Below are 17,281 nucleotides of genomic sequence, written 5' to 3'. Positions count from 1 at the left end.
GGTCGAGGGCTTGGCCTGGGGGTGGTAGGTTCCGTTAGAGGAGTTGAAGGAACCAGTCCCTGTCCAGGCTCTGGACGGTCGACCCTTGGGTACAGGTACCATTACACACCGCACAGCGCTAGTACGTCTTCAAATGGGAGGGGGACAGTGGGAATGAATACAGTTTTTTATCGTTACCTCACCAGCGTGCCCTATTGTGTTAGGTCACCCTTGGTTGGCAGCTAATAACCCCAACATTAACTGGTCGACAGGTATAGGCTCTCGCTGGAGAAGGGCTCCCTGCTAGTCTCCATCGAGGGTTCACCCATGCACCTGCACCATACTCCCGGGGGTGTTCCGAGCCCATGCCCTATAAATCATATAGTTGTCAGACCACTTCAAACCATATAGCTTCAAATGCATCAAATCCTTCACTATGATTGTCATCATCACTGCCTCAGGCTCAGAGTCCTTTTGATTTAATTATACAGAGCTTATTGTATGCTACTGCTGCTGCTACCACTACCAAGGAAGGGAGAAGAAAGGGTCATCATGTCAGAATAACTGCGTATGCTCTGATTGGTGCCAGTTCTATTGAATTACTATTGAATTACATTATTATACATCAACCAATCAAACGTTAGCTAGTTAACAACAAATTACAGATGATTATGACATCTGAGGTAATAACCTGTTTAAATGACAAGGAGATGTTGATCCCACTCAACTCAATGTTGGCCAAAGTGAATGTTTCCACACTTGGCATCAATGTGTGTTCACGCGCTACACCAGGGGTGGCCAACCCGCGGCTCGCGAGCCGCATGCGGCTCTTTGCCCGTCAATGTGCGGCTCTTCCATCCATAAAAAAAAATAAAAAAAAATAAAAAAAAAATATTAAAAAAAAAAAAAAAAATTATTTTTTTTTTACTTTTTTTTTTTTTTTATGTCACTCATTCCATAAGGACGTAGAATAAACATTTACAATTTTTTTTTAAATGGTCCATTTGCATGTTCTTGGTATCTGAATCTACATGTAGGGACATTATATGGATCAGTGTCAGAAATAGTGTGTCTGTTACTAGGCTTGAGTAAATTGTAATGAACCAAAGGAGAATATCAATTCTATTTAAAAAAAAAATTATCTTTGACTGTAAATAACACCATGCTAAAATTGACCAGACCTGAAAAATCTAAGCAAATGAATAAAGGGAAGATGATTAAACAGAAGGTTTTGTAGATACAGTACTGAATTCTGCCATCTTTTTTATAATGTAAATTTTTCCACCATTCTACATCATATTGCAACACCGTTTTTTGCAAGACGTTCACAGAAAGGTAGAGAAACTAACTGCGTTCTGTTTTATGGCAATAACGTTCAGGTTTGTGGGAGATAATCCCAAAAAATAAGAGAAATTAAAAAGTAAATCCAGAAGTCAGATGATTGACAGGGGCTGGTGTGAGCTGGGTAGGGTAGTTTTTCGAAATTTGAAAGCCCTGAGTCTCTTCCTTCAAAAGACTACACTCACTTTTGGCTGTGCCACTTCCTCCTGTCAATATGCGCCGGTTTCCGACTCAATGCCCTGAGATTTCTATAATCTTATATTTCACTAATAACAGTTAAAATAATTGGTAAACAAACATAATGCTGAAAATATACACTTTTACTGTATATCTCGGGCTTAAGAGGTTAACCCTGTGAGGCCCAAATTAAAAAGAAATTAGCAACTTCAGAGGCCAGAGGGTGGGACATATAAACACATTTACTATCAAATAGCATTGTGAGGCTGAACAACAGGACCAATTGACTATACATGTGCTTAAAGGGGAACTATCTTATAAATGGCTTTTTTCAGTGTTTACCATTGTTTCTTAGCTATGTGGACTTATATTAATAGGATATATGTCTCTAATTCTCATATTGGCGAATTCTTCCAATTCTCCTCTCACAATATTCACCCTCACTGAACTGAGTCATCTGAAAATGTGCATATCTGTGATGTCAGAGATTTCTCAGCTGCATAATAATGTGGCAGTTGATGTGGCAGTTGGCACCAGGCCACACAGTGGTTGGAGCCCAGCCTCAAAACGGCTTAAGATCTTGAGGTAGAAAAATGCGGTTTTTAGTACTTGATTAGAAATACAAAACAATGCATTTTTTTTGAAAAAAACCTAGGTGTTCCATAGACTCACAGGAATTGTGTAAAAGTGCCCAAATAGTGAAAGAAATAGTAAAATAGTTCCCCTTTAACATTTTTTAAATAAACATTATTTTTTTAAATGGCTAAAAGTGATTTTGTAATTTTGCAACCGTGGGTCTCACAGGGTACTTTTAACCCTGTGAGGCCCAAATAAAAAAGACATTAGCAACTTCAGAGGCCAGAGGGTGAGACCTATAAACACATGAAGGGTGTCGTGACTGAAAAAAAAGGTTGAGAAACGCTAGTATATGGTGTGGCTCTTTGTGGTACCACAGTCATTTTTTTGTGGCTCTTAGTCTCTGACTGGTTGGCCACCCCTGCGCTACACAGTGACGTAATGACCCTTCCTTCTTTTATAGTTTCCTTGACCACTACTAGGAAATAGCTCCATGTCCTCCGTTTTTGGGGTAATGCCAACCCACTCACTTATGTAGAACACTATACAGTGTAGTTAGTGTGGTAATATTGACCTTGAATTCCATAACTAATATGTGTGAATAAAAGAAATGAATCCATAATGTAAAAACAAGGCTTAGCCAAAAGTGATTATTGGTGTTAGATAAGACATTCCAAACAAACCCCCGCTCAGGGGTAAGACTGGATTAGAGAACAACAGTTGCCGGTCATAAAAGGCCGCAGGGGAAGTCACACCCCACAGTAAACAGTGGCTCACTCTAAATAGCAGAGGAGCAGCCGGTCTAGCAGATAACTAACAGACACATTCAAGGAACTATCAAGTCAGCATACTTTATATAGGAAAATCTTATTATTACATAACTTATTACATTAACCATATCAATGTAGAAGGTAACTTACAAAGAAGAATACCATTTAGAATGTCACCCGAGTATGAAAGTAATAGTGTTATTACACTCTTGTTATAGAATCCTGGTATATATATCACAGATAGACAGAGTTTCAGTCTGGTGAATAAAGGTTGGTGTGGTTTCATAGGATGTCTGGTATCAGTCTGGGAAAGCACTGACTGTACTTGGGTGATATTAGACATCTATAACCATATAGAAGGAATGTTTAGTCAGTCAGAGGAGATTTGAGCAGCCAAGGAGGGGGGCCATCAAAAGCGCCCTCCTCGGTACTCATCAAAGGAACCACACCGACGGGGGCCATCAGGCGGCCCCCTCTGTTTACTGAAAGAAGACTCACACAGGAACCACACCGACGGGGGCCATTGGCGGCCCCCCTATGTTTAAAGGAAGACCCACACAGGAAATCGAGGAGGTGGGGGCAACCAAACCCCCAGAGGAAACCAGGGGGAAGGGCGGACCGCCCTTCCAGAAGAACCAATCGGATTGGACCAAATGTATTAGTAACATGTGCTATTATTGGTGGGAAATGATAGTACTTAAGAGCAAAACATAGTGTTATTCAGGAGCCCAGACCCCTCCCCAGGTCTGCGGCTCCACCGCTCCCATCCAGACTGCTGATTATACGCGAGTAAATCATGGGAAACACCAATTGTTGTTTAGATTAGAGTAATGTACAGATCCGTGATCTGTAAACCAGATTTACTCATGTGTAATGCTTACAGTATTTTCTCTAATTACATTTATGTTAACAATGACTGTTGTATGTACATGTTGGGGTTTTGAGATGCAAACCTTGTTGATCCTGTGTACAAAACAGACATGATTAATGTATTCTGATAATCCTTGTATGTGAAAAGCAACCTTTTTATTCACTCCTGGCCGCAGAGACAAATAAATCCAGGAGTTTGAATTCGAACTCTCTTGTCTGGACTGCACTTTTATTCCTTGCTGGCTATATTGGAAGTCAGATGAGGGGACCAAATTCTATCACTTATTATCCTTTCCCCTCCTTCCAGTTAGCGACCTCCTTGTACTGTACAATAACCTTAGATTATTGTTAGGATTCTACTACAGAAATGGTGCCGTTTCACCCGCCCTGTTGTGCCCCCCCCTGAAGATGTGCGGTGAGGTTTGTGTGGCTGGCTGCTCAGAGCCATGACCCTGCTTGCATGTTGGGGACATCCAGGAAAAGAGCCGGGGGTTGATGCGTTTCATTAAGGGGTTGCAGTGCAGGGTTTTGCTGTCTGGATGGAGGACAAGGGAAGGATGGAGGCTGGTTGTGTAGGACGCTAGTTGGGGCCCGGGGTGAATATAGCCTTTTGCGTACAGGAATGGGGGAGCGGTGTTTAGGTTAGACTGTCCAAAGGTAAAGGGATCGCGCTTGTTGTGCAGTGAATATACAATCATGAGCTTTTGATGTATTGTATGGTTATTTAGACACAGGAGGCCGTTCCCGGCCTGTTCGCTTGAGGTTTATGGCAATAAGTACGGGCAGCGTATTTGGTGCCAGGCCCTTGCGGACAGGGGGATAGTACTTTTTTTTTATTTTTGTTGAAAGTAATAGCTTAGGGGGTCAGCATAGGTTAGGGATAGGTAATTTACTTGAGGGGACACGGCGTGGAGCGGTAGAACATGGAGGATAGTTGCAGAAAGGCAGGAAGTGGGACTGTGAGGTGACTATGGACAGTGATGGTCAAATGCAGAGTAGTCAGATCTTAAAGAGAAGATTATAGGGTAAGGTAAAGAGTAGTACGAGAGAACCGTGATTGTAGTACAGGTTGTTATGAGCCCTGGTTCCACGGTGAGAACAGAGTACAGGGAATATGAGCCAGAGAGAACCGTGATTGTAGTACAGGTTGTTATGAGCCCTGGTTCCACGGTGAGAACAGAGTACAGGGAATATGAGCCAGAGAGAACCGTGATTGTAGTACAGGTTGTTATGAGCCCTGGTTCCACGGTGAGAACAGAGTACAGGGAATATGAGCCAGAGAGAACCGTGATTGTAGTACAGGTTGTTATGAGCCCTGGTTCCACGGTGAGAACAGAGTACAGGGAAGCTGAAACCCTGATGAACAGAGTACAGGGAAGCTGAAACCCTGATGAACAGAGTACAGGGAAGCTGAAACCCTGATGAACAGAGTACAGGGAAGCTGAAACCCTGATAAACAGAGTACAGGGAAGCTGAAACCCTGCTACCACAGATAGAGTACAATGGGACAGAGTTACAGACTATAGTAGAGTATAATGAGACAGAGTATAGAGTAAAACGGGGACAGAAGCGCTTATCAACACATCGTTTAATAATACTGTTTACAAATGTAAGTGTACATTGCATGTATTGCATGTATGTTCATAGCAAACTCGGCCGGGTTGTTGTGTGGTTTAACGTGGATCAGGGCGGTATACGAGTCTGAAGCGAATCATATTGGATGTTGGGGCTAACTGGCTTAGCTCTGTGGAAGAGCCGCGGTAACTCTAGGGACGGTAAGGCGGCGATGTGAGAGAATTGACTAAACACTGTGGCGGCAATTGTTGTTAAGAAGCGAATCGAGGCGTAGGTTGAGGTGATTGTGGCCGTTTTAATGGTTATATTTAATGCGGTAACAATTGTGTACGATATTATGGTGGAGGAACGATGTCGCCGGTTGATGACGTCATAGTGTTGAGTGGAGTGTGTGAACGTCCTGGCTGTGTGTGGAGCCGGGCGAAGAAAGGGTAGGAGAATTGGTTTATGATTTGTGTTGGACTGTGTAAACGGCGTTGGTATATAATGATGTTTTAAATTCTTTTACGATAGTTTGTTCTTTTAAAATGGATTAGATTTAAGCATGTGAGTTGTTTAGAATTAGATTGGTGACGAGCGGACTGAATGGAATGTACGGATCTCGAACGGCACATAGCGCGCGGCTCCCGGGAGCGCATTGAACATCACATCAGGTTGGCTAGCTACTTAGCTGGTATGAGCGTTTGGGAGATAACGCAGTGGAAAAGGCTCGTGCAATATTATGGTTAGAAGCGGCGTAGTGGCGCGTGTTTGTGTATGGAGCGATTGTGTGATAATAACGTTGATTGGGAGTTATTTGCAAAAGTTGGTCGCTTCTGACGTCATGTTGTGGGAGCTAAAGGGGATAGCATCAGGGCTGGCTAGGCTATTAGCTTGCATGCGGCTGTTTTGTGGGTTTGCAGGCGACATATGTTATGATTCGAGTTTTGAATATGATGGTTAGGAAGTGTTAGAGGACGCGGTGGTTGTCGTGGCATTGTATTAGGACGAAACAGAGTGTTTTGTGATAATAGTATGCGCGTTACAACGCGGATCGCTGCTTTTCATTTTTTGTTCGCTCTGAGGATGAATAACGGGTGAGGAAGTATTTGGCATTGTGTTAAAATGTTTGTATTTGTATATTGATGTTGTATGTTTGTGTAACAAGGTTAAGGGATGTGTAATGTATGATGATTAGATTATGGGAGATAGTCAGGGGGGAGGAATTCAATAACAAGGGTATAGGCTGCAGACAGGGTAGTGAGTCTGTTAAGGCCAAATGATTTAATGGATACATTGCTTGGATCTAGTTAAGGTTCACAAACTTAGCTACTCTGGGTGAGTGTATCATTAATAATAGGAACATATATATACACATTGGACCTGTAAAACTGGGCAATAATATGTTACACAGGGGTATAGTCTTGACCTAGTGGGGTTGGGAGAAGCTACAGGCTGAGTTGGGAAAGCACTCTACACTGAAAAGGACATATTGCTTGCATTATATTTAATTAATACATCTACAATACATATCACATGTCACCTATATACAGAGTTAACGTTCCCAGAAAATCCTGTTTACAGTTTTTGAGTCTTAGCATGATTGGAACTGACCACTAGTAATGTTTTATTTCTAATGAGTGGCGTTTGATAAAGATGCTTATGCTTTGTATTATGCATGATTAGTGTTGTGTAAAGATGTGATTTTAAAATCTGTTTGGAATAGAGGTATTTTGAGATTGTGTTTATGCTTGTTTTAGATTAGTTAAATCTTTAATACACTGTTAATATGGATGGGACATTTAATGCTTGATACAAGCCTCAGAATTGTAGGGGATTATAATTTATTGATGGAGGCTTGCTGTCTGTGTTAGAAAACAATTTTATTGATGCAATGGCGATTTAATGGTTATGATTGTGTTTACAGTAGTTGAAGAGATTGTTTTTCTTTAATGCCATTGGTTTATTGAGCTGTTTTGATTTTGATGTGATTGTGTTTACAGTAGTTGAAATGATTGTTTTTATTCAAACCTAGGAGGCGGCTTGCCTCTGGGGGGATGACGAGATGTTTTTATTAACTTTTTAATGATTTACAAGGGGCCTATATTCATGAAGTGAGGAGATAGGGTCTTTGTGTCAAAAGCCTTTATGCTCAGGGGAGACTGTATGCATAGATCACGAAGGAGACAAAAGTTGAGAAGGTTATATTGCCCAGGGGGGTAGAAATCCTTTTGAGACAGGTCACGGAAAGCCACAGGGGTTGCTAGAACCTGTTGTTTATGATCGCTGTTACACTCACGAGAGGGACCTAGAATAGATCTTTACAGCAGGAAGTTGATAACGTTGTATGCCCAGGCGGGGTCAAGCGGGACAGCTGTTGCTTACAGTGGCTGTTTTATGACAGGATGACGGAGCAGGCCTGGTCAGATTAGATGCGCCAGGAGGGAGGTCACATCTGGTGGAGATAGGGAGCGAGGGTCAGAGTGTGATAACAGATGCAGCTATTTTTACAACAGGGGCACAGGACGTGGTTTTGAGGGGTCAATACAGGATCAAAGGCAGCATGAGGGTGATAGGAAGTGACAGAGAGGTGTGACAGGAGGAGCGCTAATGTGAGAAAATCAATAAGGTAATCATTCAATTGGATTATGACTTTTGAATGGCTAGCTTTTTGATTAGACTCTCAAGGTACTAGGAATGCTTTGAGGTTCTATCGTTGAGAGAGAGTTCCTAGACTCTTTCTGGCAGTGGGTAGGAGTGTAGAGGTTGGTGTAGATTGTGTTAGCCTGAGGTTGAGTACAGAGAGAGCTGAGGACAGGAAGGGAGGAACAGCTAACAAAACTGGATGAATGATTAATGAGTTATGTGTGTTAAATAAGAGTGTTTTGATGCATGAGTGAGACAAGCGTGAATGGCTTTGTCTTTGAGTGGTTACCTGGGAATGTGAGGATGAATTGAGTGGGGTGTGGGTGCATGTCTGAGTGTCGTTTGATTTCAGTGGGTGCTTGAGGCTGTGAGATATTGAATGAAAGGGTGTATTTTGTTTTTTAAGGAGAAGGATTTTAAAAGCGGTGGTGGTTTTGATACACTGCTTTTGTTATGGTTTGACACCGACCCCAAACGCACGACACAAGAGAGTAGGAATTCAGAGTTGCCAAATACAAGGGCTTGTTTATTTGAATACTAAATATAAAGAGTACAGGATAGGCAAGTCAACAAGACAGGTACATAGGCCAGGGGGGGCAAAAGTTCTGCTGCTCTGCAGCTTCTCCCGTGGTGGTAGTTTGGGAATAGCAGATGTTGACGTCAGTACCGCTCTGCAGAATTCTCTCGGCAGAATCTCCGATGTGTTGCGAGACCGAGAGAGGGAGAGAGGGAACGAGTCAACAACAGTGCAGGTTGAACGAGCAGGAGAACAGGGTGAACTAATCTTCGTGTAATTAAACACAGTGAGCACAATTCCAAAACAAATCCCAAGTGAATCTCTTCGTGTAATACACACAGTGAGCAAAATTCCAAACACAGTCCCAAGTGAATATCTTCGTGTAATATTCACACAGTAGTGAAGTCCAAAAACAATCCAAATGTGAAATAATATCTTCGGTGTGAGCAACACACAGAGGGAGATGAAAAGTCCCAAAAATATTATCCCAGAGGGAACAAACAAAAGGGAACGCTGGGTGAGTGACTGTCTGACAAAAAGGTGGTGATCTTCAGTGTAATAGTAACACACGAAAAACGGAATAGATCAAGACAGTCAATAAAAACTCACCCAGACGTAATGCGTAATGGTGCTGGAACAACAGCGGTGCGAGCGCGCGCCACGGGAACAGGTGTCCAAGAGGAAGGCTTCTTGGAAAAATCCTGGAGATAGCACAGAGAGCAAAGCAACAGCAGCAGCAAAACGGAGAATGCAACCAGAGAAAAATCAAGACGATCCAACAAACTTAGAGTGGAGAAACGGGGTATAAATAATAAGGGATTGATTGATTGACAAGCAGTGACAGCTGGGGAAAGTGATTGAAAAGCGTGCAGACCTGAGAGAACCAATCAGCGACGTCTCAGATGACGTCACTGGGGAGAAGCGTGTGAATGAGGGAATTGAAATAATTAACAGAAAAAACAAATGAAAACAGAGCGAGGTGGTTAAAGGAACAGAACAAGTGAGAGAGCAAGGACAGAAACCTCACAGTACCCCCCCCTCCACGGGAGCCACCCGGCGACCAGGCCGACCCGGCTCGTCAGGATGGGCTCGATGGAAGTCGGTGATCAAGCCGGGATCCACGATGAGCTGCCGGGAGACCCAGCTACGCTCCTCAGGGCCGTAACCCTGAGGTACCAGGTATTGGAACCCCCGGCCCCGCCGACGAACGCCCATCAACCGGCGGACCTGCCACTGGGGGTGACCATCCACCAACACGGGAGGCGGCGGATCAGGAGCTGGAGGCATAAGGGGACTGAGGGAGACGGGCTTAACCCGGGAGACATGGAACACGGGGTGGATGTGCATGGATGCAGGAAGCCTCAGGCGCAGGGCCGCCGGACTGAGTACCTTCAGGACCTCGAAAGGCCCGACGAAACGGGGGTTGAGCTTCTTGGCCGAGGACCGTAGCGGGAGGTCCTTCGCGGAGAGCCACACCCTCTGCCCAGGGCGGTAAGTCGGCGCAGGAACCCGGCGCCGGTCGGCACCACGACAGGCGCGCTCAGATGTCCGGAGCAGCGCGGTCCTGGTGATCTCCCAAACTCGTCGGCAGCGGTCGAGGTGGACCTGCACGGAGGGAACTGCCACTTCCGTCTCCTGTGTGCGGGAAAAAGAGGGGGCTGGTAGCCCAGGGAGACCTCAAAAGGGGAGAGGCCGGTGGCGGAACTGACCATTGAATTGATGGAGTATTCAACCCAGGGAAGGAAACGGCTCCAGGATGCTGGTCTCTCGGCTGCCACACACCGAAGAGCAGACTCTACGCTCTGGTTCATCCTCTCCGTCTGCCCGTTAGTCTGGGGATGATAACCAGAGGAGAGACTGACCGTTGCCCCCAATCCCTTGCAAAAGGCCCGCCATACCTGGGAGGTGAACTGGGGCCCCCGGTCAGAGACGATGTCCTGGGGAAAGCCATGAAGGCGGAACACGTGGTGCGTCAGGAGGTCCGCCGTCTCGGCCGCCGAGGGAAGCTTGGAGAGGGCCACGAGGTGGACCCCCTTGCTGAATCGATCCACCACGGTCAGAAGGCAGGTGTTCCCCTGGGAGGAGGGCAGACCAGTGACGAAGTCAAGCGCCACATGTGACCACGGACGGCTCGGAATGGGAAGTGGCTGCAAGAGCCCGGAGGGTGCCTGGTGAGAGGCCTTGCTGCGGGCACAGACCGCGCAGGCCAATACGAACTCCTTGACGTCGTTCCGCATGGTGGGCCACCAGAAACGACGAGCCAGGAAGGAGAACGTGCGATGGACGCCAGGGTGGCAGGCGAACCGGCTGGTATGGCCCCACAGCAGTACCTGGGACCGGACAGAGTCGGGGACGAAGAGACGACTCCTAGGGACGTTGCTTGGAGCACGTTGGAAGCGTAGGGCACGCCTCACCACACCCTCGATGCCCAAGGTGATGGCTCCAACCACTCGGGCCTCCGGGAGGATGGGAGAAGGGTCCTCAGAGGGTGGAGCCCCCTTGGAGTGCATCCGGGACAGGGAGTCGGCCTTCGTGTTGCGGGAACCGGGGCGGAAGGTCAGCGAGAAGTCGAACCGGCTGAGGAAACTGGCCCATCTCGCCTGCCGACCGTTGAGGCGCCTGGAAGCGCGGATGAACGTCAGGTTCTTGTGGTCCGTCCAGATGGTAAAAGGCTCCTCGGCACCCTCTAGCCAATGACGCCACTCTTCCAGCGCAGCCACGACCGCCAGCAGCTCCCGATTGCCGGTGTCGTAGTTCCTCTCGGCGGGGAGGAAGCGACGCAAGTAGAAGGCGCAAGGATGCACCTTCTGGTCTGAAAGAGATCGCTGGGATAGGACAGCGCCCAGGCCAGAATCCGAGGCGTCCACCTCCACGATGAACTGTCTCTTGGGGTCAGGGTGGAGCAGGATAGGGGCAGAAGTGAACCTTCTCTTGAGGGAGCGGAACGCAGCGCATGCCGCTGGGGACCAGTCGAACGGCAGAGCGGGGGAGGTTAGCTTGGTAAGTGGCTCCGCCACTTGACTGTAGTTCCGGATGAACCTTCGGTAGAAGTTGGCGAACCCGAGGAAACTCTGTAACTCCTTCTGAGTGGTGGGTTCTGGCCAATCCTCCACAGCCTGGATCTTGCGAGGATCCGCTCGGGTCAAGCCCTTCTCAACGATGAAGCCCAGGTAGTCGACGGAGTTGGAGTGAAAACGGCACTTCTCCGCCTTGACGAAGAGCCGATTGTGGAGGAGGCGCTCCAGCACACGGCGGACATGCAGGATGTGTTCCTCGAGGGTCCTGGAAAAGATGAGAATGTCGTCCAGGTACACCACCACGAACACCTCCAGCATGTCACGAAGGACGTCGTTCATGAGTGCCTGGAATACCGCCGGGGCGTTGGTGAGGCCGAACGGCATTACAAGGTACTCGTAGTGGCCCCTGGGGGTCTTGAAGGCGGTCTTCCATTCATCGCCCTCACGGATACGGACAAGATGGTAGGCACTTCGGAGGTCCAGCTTGGTGAAGAACGAGGCCTGGGTCAGTGGCTCGAAGGTGGAGCTCATGAGAGGTAGGGGGTATTTGTTCTTGATGGTGATCTCGTTGAGCTGACGATAGTCGATGCAGGGTCGCAGGTCCCCATCCTTCTTACCAACAAAGAAGAACCCGGCCGCCACCGGGGAGGAGGAAGGCCGAATGAGTCCTGCTTCCAATGACTCAGAGATGTAGAGATCCATCGCCTTCTTCTCCGGGACAGTCAGACTGTAGAGGCGGCTGCCGGGAAGGGGAGCCCCTTGGCGGAGGTCGATGGCGCAGTCATAGGGGCGGTGAGGTGGAAGGGCCTGAGCCCTGGTCTTACTGAATACCTCCATGAGGTCGTGGTACTCGGGAGGTATGGACGAGGGGTCCGGGGGCAACTCACCAGCGGGCCTCCGGGGCGGGGGACAGGACGCCGCCTGCAGACAGCGGGCGTGACAGGAGGAGCTCCAGCCCCTGATGGTACCGGAGGACCAGGCGATGTGGGGCTCGTGCAGCGCGAGCCAGGGCCTACCCAGGACCACCGGGACAAGGGGGGATTGGGTAATGAGGAACTGGATTCTCTCGACGTGGTTCCCAGCAATGGTCAGCACGACTGGGCCGGTGCGTTGAGAGATGTCGGCCAGGCGGTGTTGGTCCAACGAAAAGATCTCCAAGGGCCTCACAAGGTCCTCAAGAGGTATGTTGGCTCGGGTGGCAAACTCGAAGTCGAGGAAGTTCTCGTCTGCCCCAGAGTCGATGAGGGCCTCCACCGTGGCACGTTGGTCCCCCCAGGCCAGGGTGACGCTCATCAGATGGTCGGGTGGTGCGCGGCGCTGGGAATGGGAAAAACGGCTCACCAGGATCTCCCGGGGTCTCGTGAGCCTGATCTTTTGGCCGGGTGGGGCAGTCGGCGATACGGTGTCCCGCACCTCCGCAGTAGAGGCAGAGACCGGACCTGAGCCTTGCCTCACGCTCCGCCTGGCTCAGATGAGAGCGTCCCAGCTGCATGGGTTCCTCCTCGCGAACCGAACGGGGAAGCCTGTTACCACCAGTAGTGTTGGGGACGGGGCGTCCAGGAGTCCGGGGTGCTTCAGGAGGTAACAGTCGGGTCCTCTCGCGCCTTCTCTCCAGGAGGCGTCCGTCAATACGGATGACGAGGCTGAACAGATCCTCGAGGGAGTCGGGCAACTCCCGGGTAGCGAGCTGGTCCCGGACTGCGTCACTGAGCCCCCTCAAGAAGGTTAGGCGAAGAGCAGGTTCGTTCCATCCACTCTCCACCGCCGCCAGACGAAACTCCATGACATAGTCCGTCACCCTGCCGCTCCCCTGTCGGAAGGTCCCCAACCGGGCTCCAGGGTCCAGACCTCGGGCTGGATGGTGGAACACTCTGCGGAGCTCCGCCACGAAGTCTGGATAGGAAAACAAAAAATCTGCTTCCATTGCCCAGGAGGAAATGACCCACTGGGCAGCATGGCCTGAAAGTAAGTTCGTTATATAAGCCACTTGGGACCCACAAGCAGAAAAACGGCTTGGTTGATGACGGAAAACCAACTCACATTGCATGATGAATGTGGCACACTCCTCGGGATTACCGTCGAACAGCCGTGGGACGGAGAGACGGGGTTCCCGAGATGCGAGATCTGCTGGGGCTGCGGGGAATGCTCCTGAAGGGTGTGAGAGATGAAAGGTATTAACGGTGTCGCCCAGCGAGTGAAGCTGAGCGAGAATGTCGGACTGTTGTCCCGCCATAGCGGCCATTGAACCCTGCATAGGCAGGACCTGATCCCTGAGATTCTGCACCGCAGCCGCAGCCCGCTCTAATTGGAGACTGTGATCCCTAGTCAACTCGACTTGATTTGCAAGTACGGTTCTGACCCTCTCTGTGTCGGCTGGGGTCGTCATTTTGGTTGGATCGTAATGTTATGGTTTGACACCGACCCCAAACGCACGACACAAGAGAGTAGGAATTCAGAGTTGCCAAATACAAGGGCTTGTTTATTTGAATACTAAATATAAAGAGTACAGGATAGGCAAGTCAACAAGACAGGTACATAGGCCAGGGGGGGCAAAAGTTCTGCTGCTCTGCAGCTTCTCCCGTGGTGGTAGTTTGGGAATAGCAGATGTTGACGTCAGTACCGCTCTGCAGAATTCTCTCGGCAGAATCTCCGATGTGTTGCGAGACCGAGAGAGGGAGAGAGGGAACGAGTCAACAACAGTGCAGGTTGAACGAGCAGGAGAACAGGGTGAACTAATCTTCGTGTAATTAAACACAGTGAGCACAATTCCAAAACAAATCCCAAGTGAATCTCTTCGTGTAATACACACAGTGAGCAAAATTCCAAACACAGTCCCAAGTGAATATCTTCGTGTAATATTCACACAGTAGTGAAGTCCAAAAACAATCCAAATGTGAAATAATATCTTCGGTGTGAGCAACACACAGAGGGAGATGAAAAGTCCCAAAAATATTATCCCAGAGGGAACAAACAAAAGGGAACGCTGGGTGAGTGACTGTCTGACAAAAAGGTGGTGATCTTCAGTGTAATAGTAACACACGAAAAACGGAATAGATCAAGACAGTCAATAAAAACTCACCCAGACGTAATGCGTAATGGTGCTGGAACAACAGCGGTGCGAGCGCGCGCCACGGGAACAGGTGTCCAAGAGGAAGGCTTCTTGGAAAAATCCTGGAGATAGCACAGAGAGCAAAGCAACAGCAGCAGCAAAACGGAGAATGCAACCAGAGAAAAATCAAGACGATCCAACAAACTTAGAGTGGAGAAACGGGGTATAAATAATAAGGGATTGATTGATTGACAAGCAGTGACAGCTGGGGAAAGTGATTGAAAAGCGTGCGGACCTGAGAGAACCAATCAGCGACGCGTGTGAATGAGGGAATTGAAATAATTAACAGAAAAAACAAATGAAAACAGAGCGAGGTGGTTAAAGGAACAGAACGAGTGAGAGAGCAAGGACAGAAACCTCACAGCTTTCATTCGAGTTTATTTCTTTTGAATGTGTGTGGATGAGCGTTTGAGTCTAGATTTTTAGGTTTCTTTTCTATTGTTTAATCAGTAATTTTCTGGACTGATGATGATGAGTTGAAAGGTGGTGTGCATGTGAAGTTTGAAGCTTGTTGTTTTTATTCCTTTAATGTTTTCTGGGTATGCATGGAGCATTCACAAGTGGTCTGCCGCGTAGGTGGTAGGAGAATGTGTTTGGTTTGTTTTGGGTTTTCCTTTCCTTTCTAAAAACCTTTAATTTGAATGTTTGGTGCTTGTTATTTTTATTTACTGTTTTAGGGATGAATGGTGGTTTCACATGTGGAGGTGCAGAACATGTGGTTGAAGGATGTGGTTTATTGAGATATCTTGTTAATTATTTGTCTTTTGTTTTTGTTTCTAAATCTGCTTTTCATGGTCTGGGTGTGAGAGGAGATAGCTGGTTAGGGAGGAGGTAGGCACTCCGAACCTCTAGCCAGCAACAGGCGGCAGTGGGCTCGCAAGAGTCTGGGCGCACGTTAAACACAACCTATAGTGCCTGAGGAGTTACTGAAGGCCTCCGTGCGTAACGAGGTATGAATTAACATACCACTGTGGTACCGTCTAGTCGGCCCAGGAAACGTCGCACGTAAGTTGGTGTGGGCACTGGGTGGTACGTGGACGACAGTCCACACCTAGGAGCAGGGCGGTGCACCGGAGGGGGCACAGCTCCTGCCGTGAACAGGCTAGGCTGGCGAAAACGGTCAATATTTCCATGCCCAGAGCAAGCGGGGTGGGGACAAGACCGTCGGTTTCTAAACTGAGTGGCTGATAGGTACTACGGACAGTCAGCCGCTTGGGGTCCTGACTTGATGACGGACTATGAGGTCGCTATCGACTGGGTCGCCAGCCAGTTGGGAGAGCGTTATGTCCCTGTTTATAGTCACAGAAATGCAGGAAGTGGGACTGTGAGGTGACTGGACAACATTGGCATAAATGCACCTGGCTCAATGTACAGTCAGGTATTTACATTACATTAGCTATTCAAATATCCACACTAGAACCAGCTAATGATAGGTAATTTAAATAAGGTAAATGACTAAAATAACACTAAGATAAGCCTATCCCAGCCACCACTAGAAGAAAGTGTAGCTTACTCTATAACCTATGCTTTAGTTGTAGCCCAACAACATAATCTAGGCACATTCATGTTTGTCTGACATTCTCTCATTGTAACCTCATTATTTCTATACTGCTGAGCCGAGGCTGTTGTAATCACTGGTGGTGACTGTACTGGTGCCAAACAAGCCTTTGATGATGATTCAACCATAAACAGCACACTGCTGGGTCTGATACATACAATACACATACATACAATACCCACATATTCCTTTCTGCCTTTACCCGGATGCATCAGGTTTGCAGAGGGTAGTGTAGAGGTGGCCTAAAGGGCTGTGATGTGTGTGTGTTTGATCATATAAGGTGGGCTTAGGTGGCGTAACTGGCTATGTGGTGAGTCAACAATAACCTCTCCTTAAATGTGAAGAAGACTAAGGAGTTGTTTAATGACTTCAGGAAAAGCAACAGTGAGCACATCTCGCTGACCATCAATGGTGCTGCTGTCGAGAGAGTCAGGAGCATCAAGTTCCTGGGATTACTGATGATCTGACCTGGTCCACCAACAACACAGATCTCACCAAGAAGATCTGACTGGTCCGCCAACCACACTGCTCTCACCAAGAAGCCCAGCAGAGCCTCCACTTCCTGATGATCTGACCCGGTCCACCAACAACACAGCTCTCACCAAGAAGCCCAGCAGAGCCTCCACTTCCTGATGATCTGACCTGGTCCACCAACAACACAGCTCTCACCAAGAAGCCCAGCAGAGCCTCCACTTCCTGATGATCTGAGCTGGTCCACCAACAACACAGCTCTCATCAAGAAGGTCCAGCAGTGCCTCCACTTCCTGCAGAGACGGAAGGTGAACACTCCCTCTCCCATCATGACCACAGCAGGGGTCACCAACCTTTTTGAAACTAAGAGTTACTTCAAGGGCGCTGAGCAGCACAAAGGGCTACTTGTTTGATCCAAACTTCACTGAATAACAAAGTGGCACAGATCACCTTTTAACCCTCTAAGACAAAGTTTCACCTGGACATAGTGTTATATTTTTGCCAATTCTGAGCTTATTTTTTGAGTCAGTATCACGTGTTATACCTTTATGATTCAGGAAAACCGACCCTTTATTTCTGATGCAGTGTAAAGTCACCATCATACATTACCTTTGTGTGAACATACAATATTTGACATAAAGAAAATGCGGGAGTGCCCAGTGAAAGTGTGTTTTGTTGAATAACACCATAGTTTAC

Source organism: Notolepis coatsorum (genome assembly GCF_963971535.1).
Source record: "Notolepis coatsorum genome assembly, chromosome: 4".
In the NCBI taxonomy this organism is placed as follows: domain Eukaryota; kingdom Metazoa; phylum Chordata; class Actinopteri; order Aulopiformes; family Paralepididae; genus Notolepis; species Notolepis coatsorum.
Note: the sequence above shows the minus strand (reverse complement) of the source record.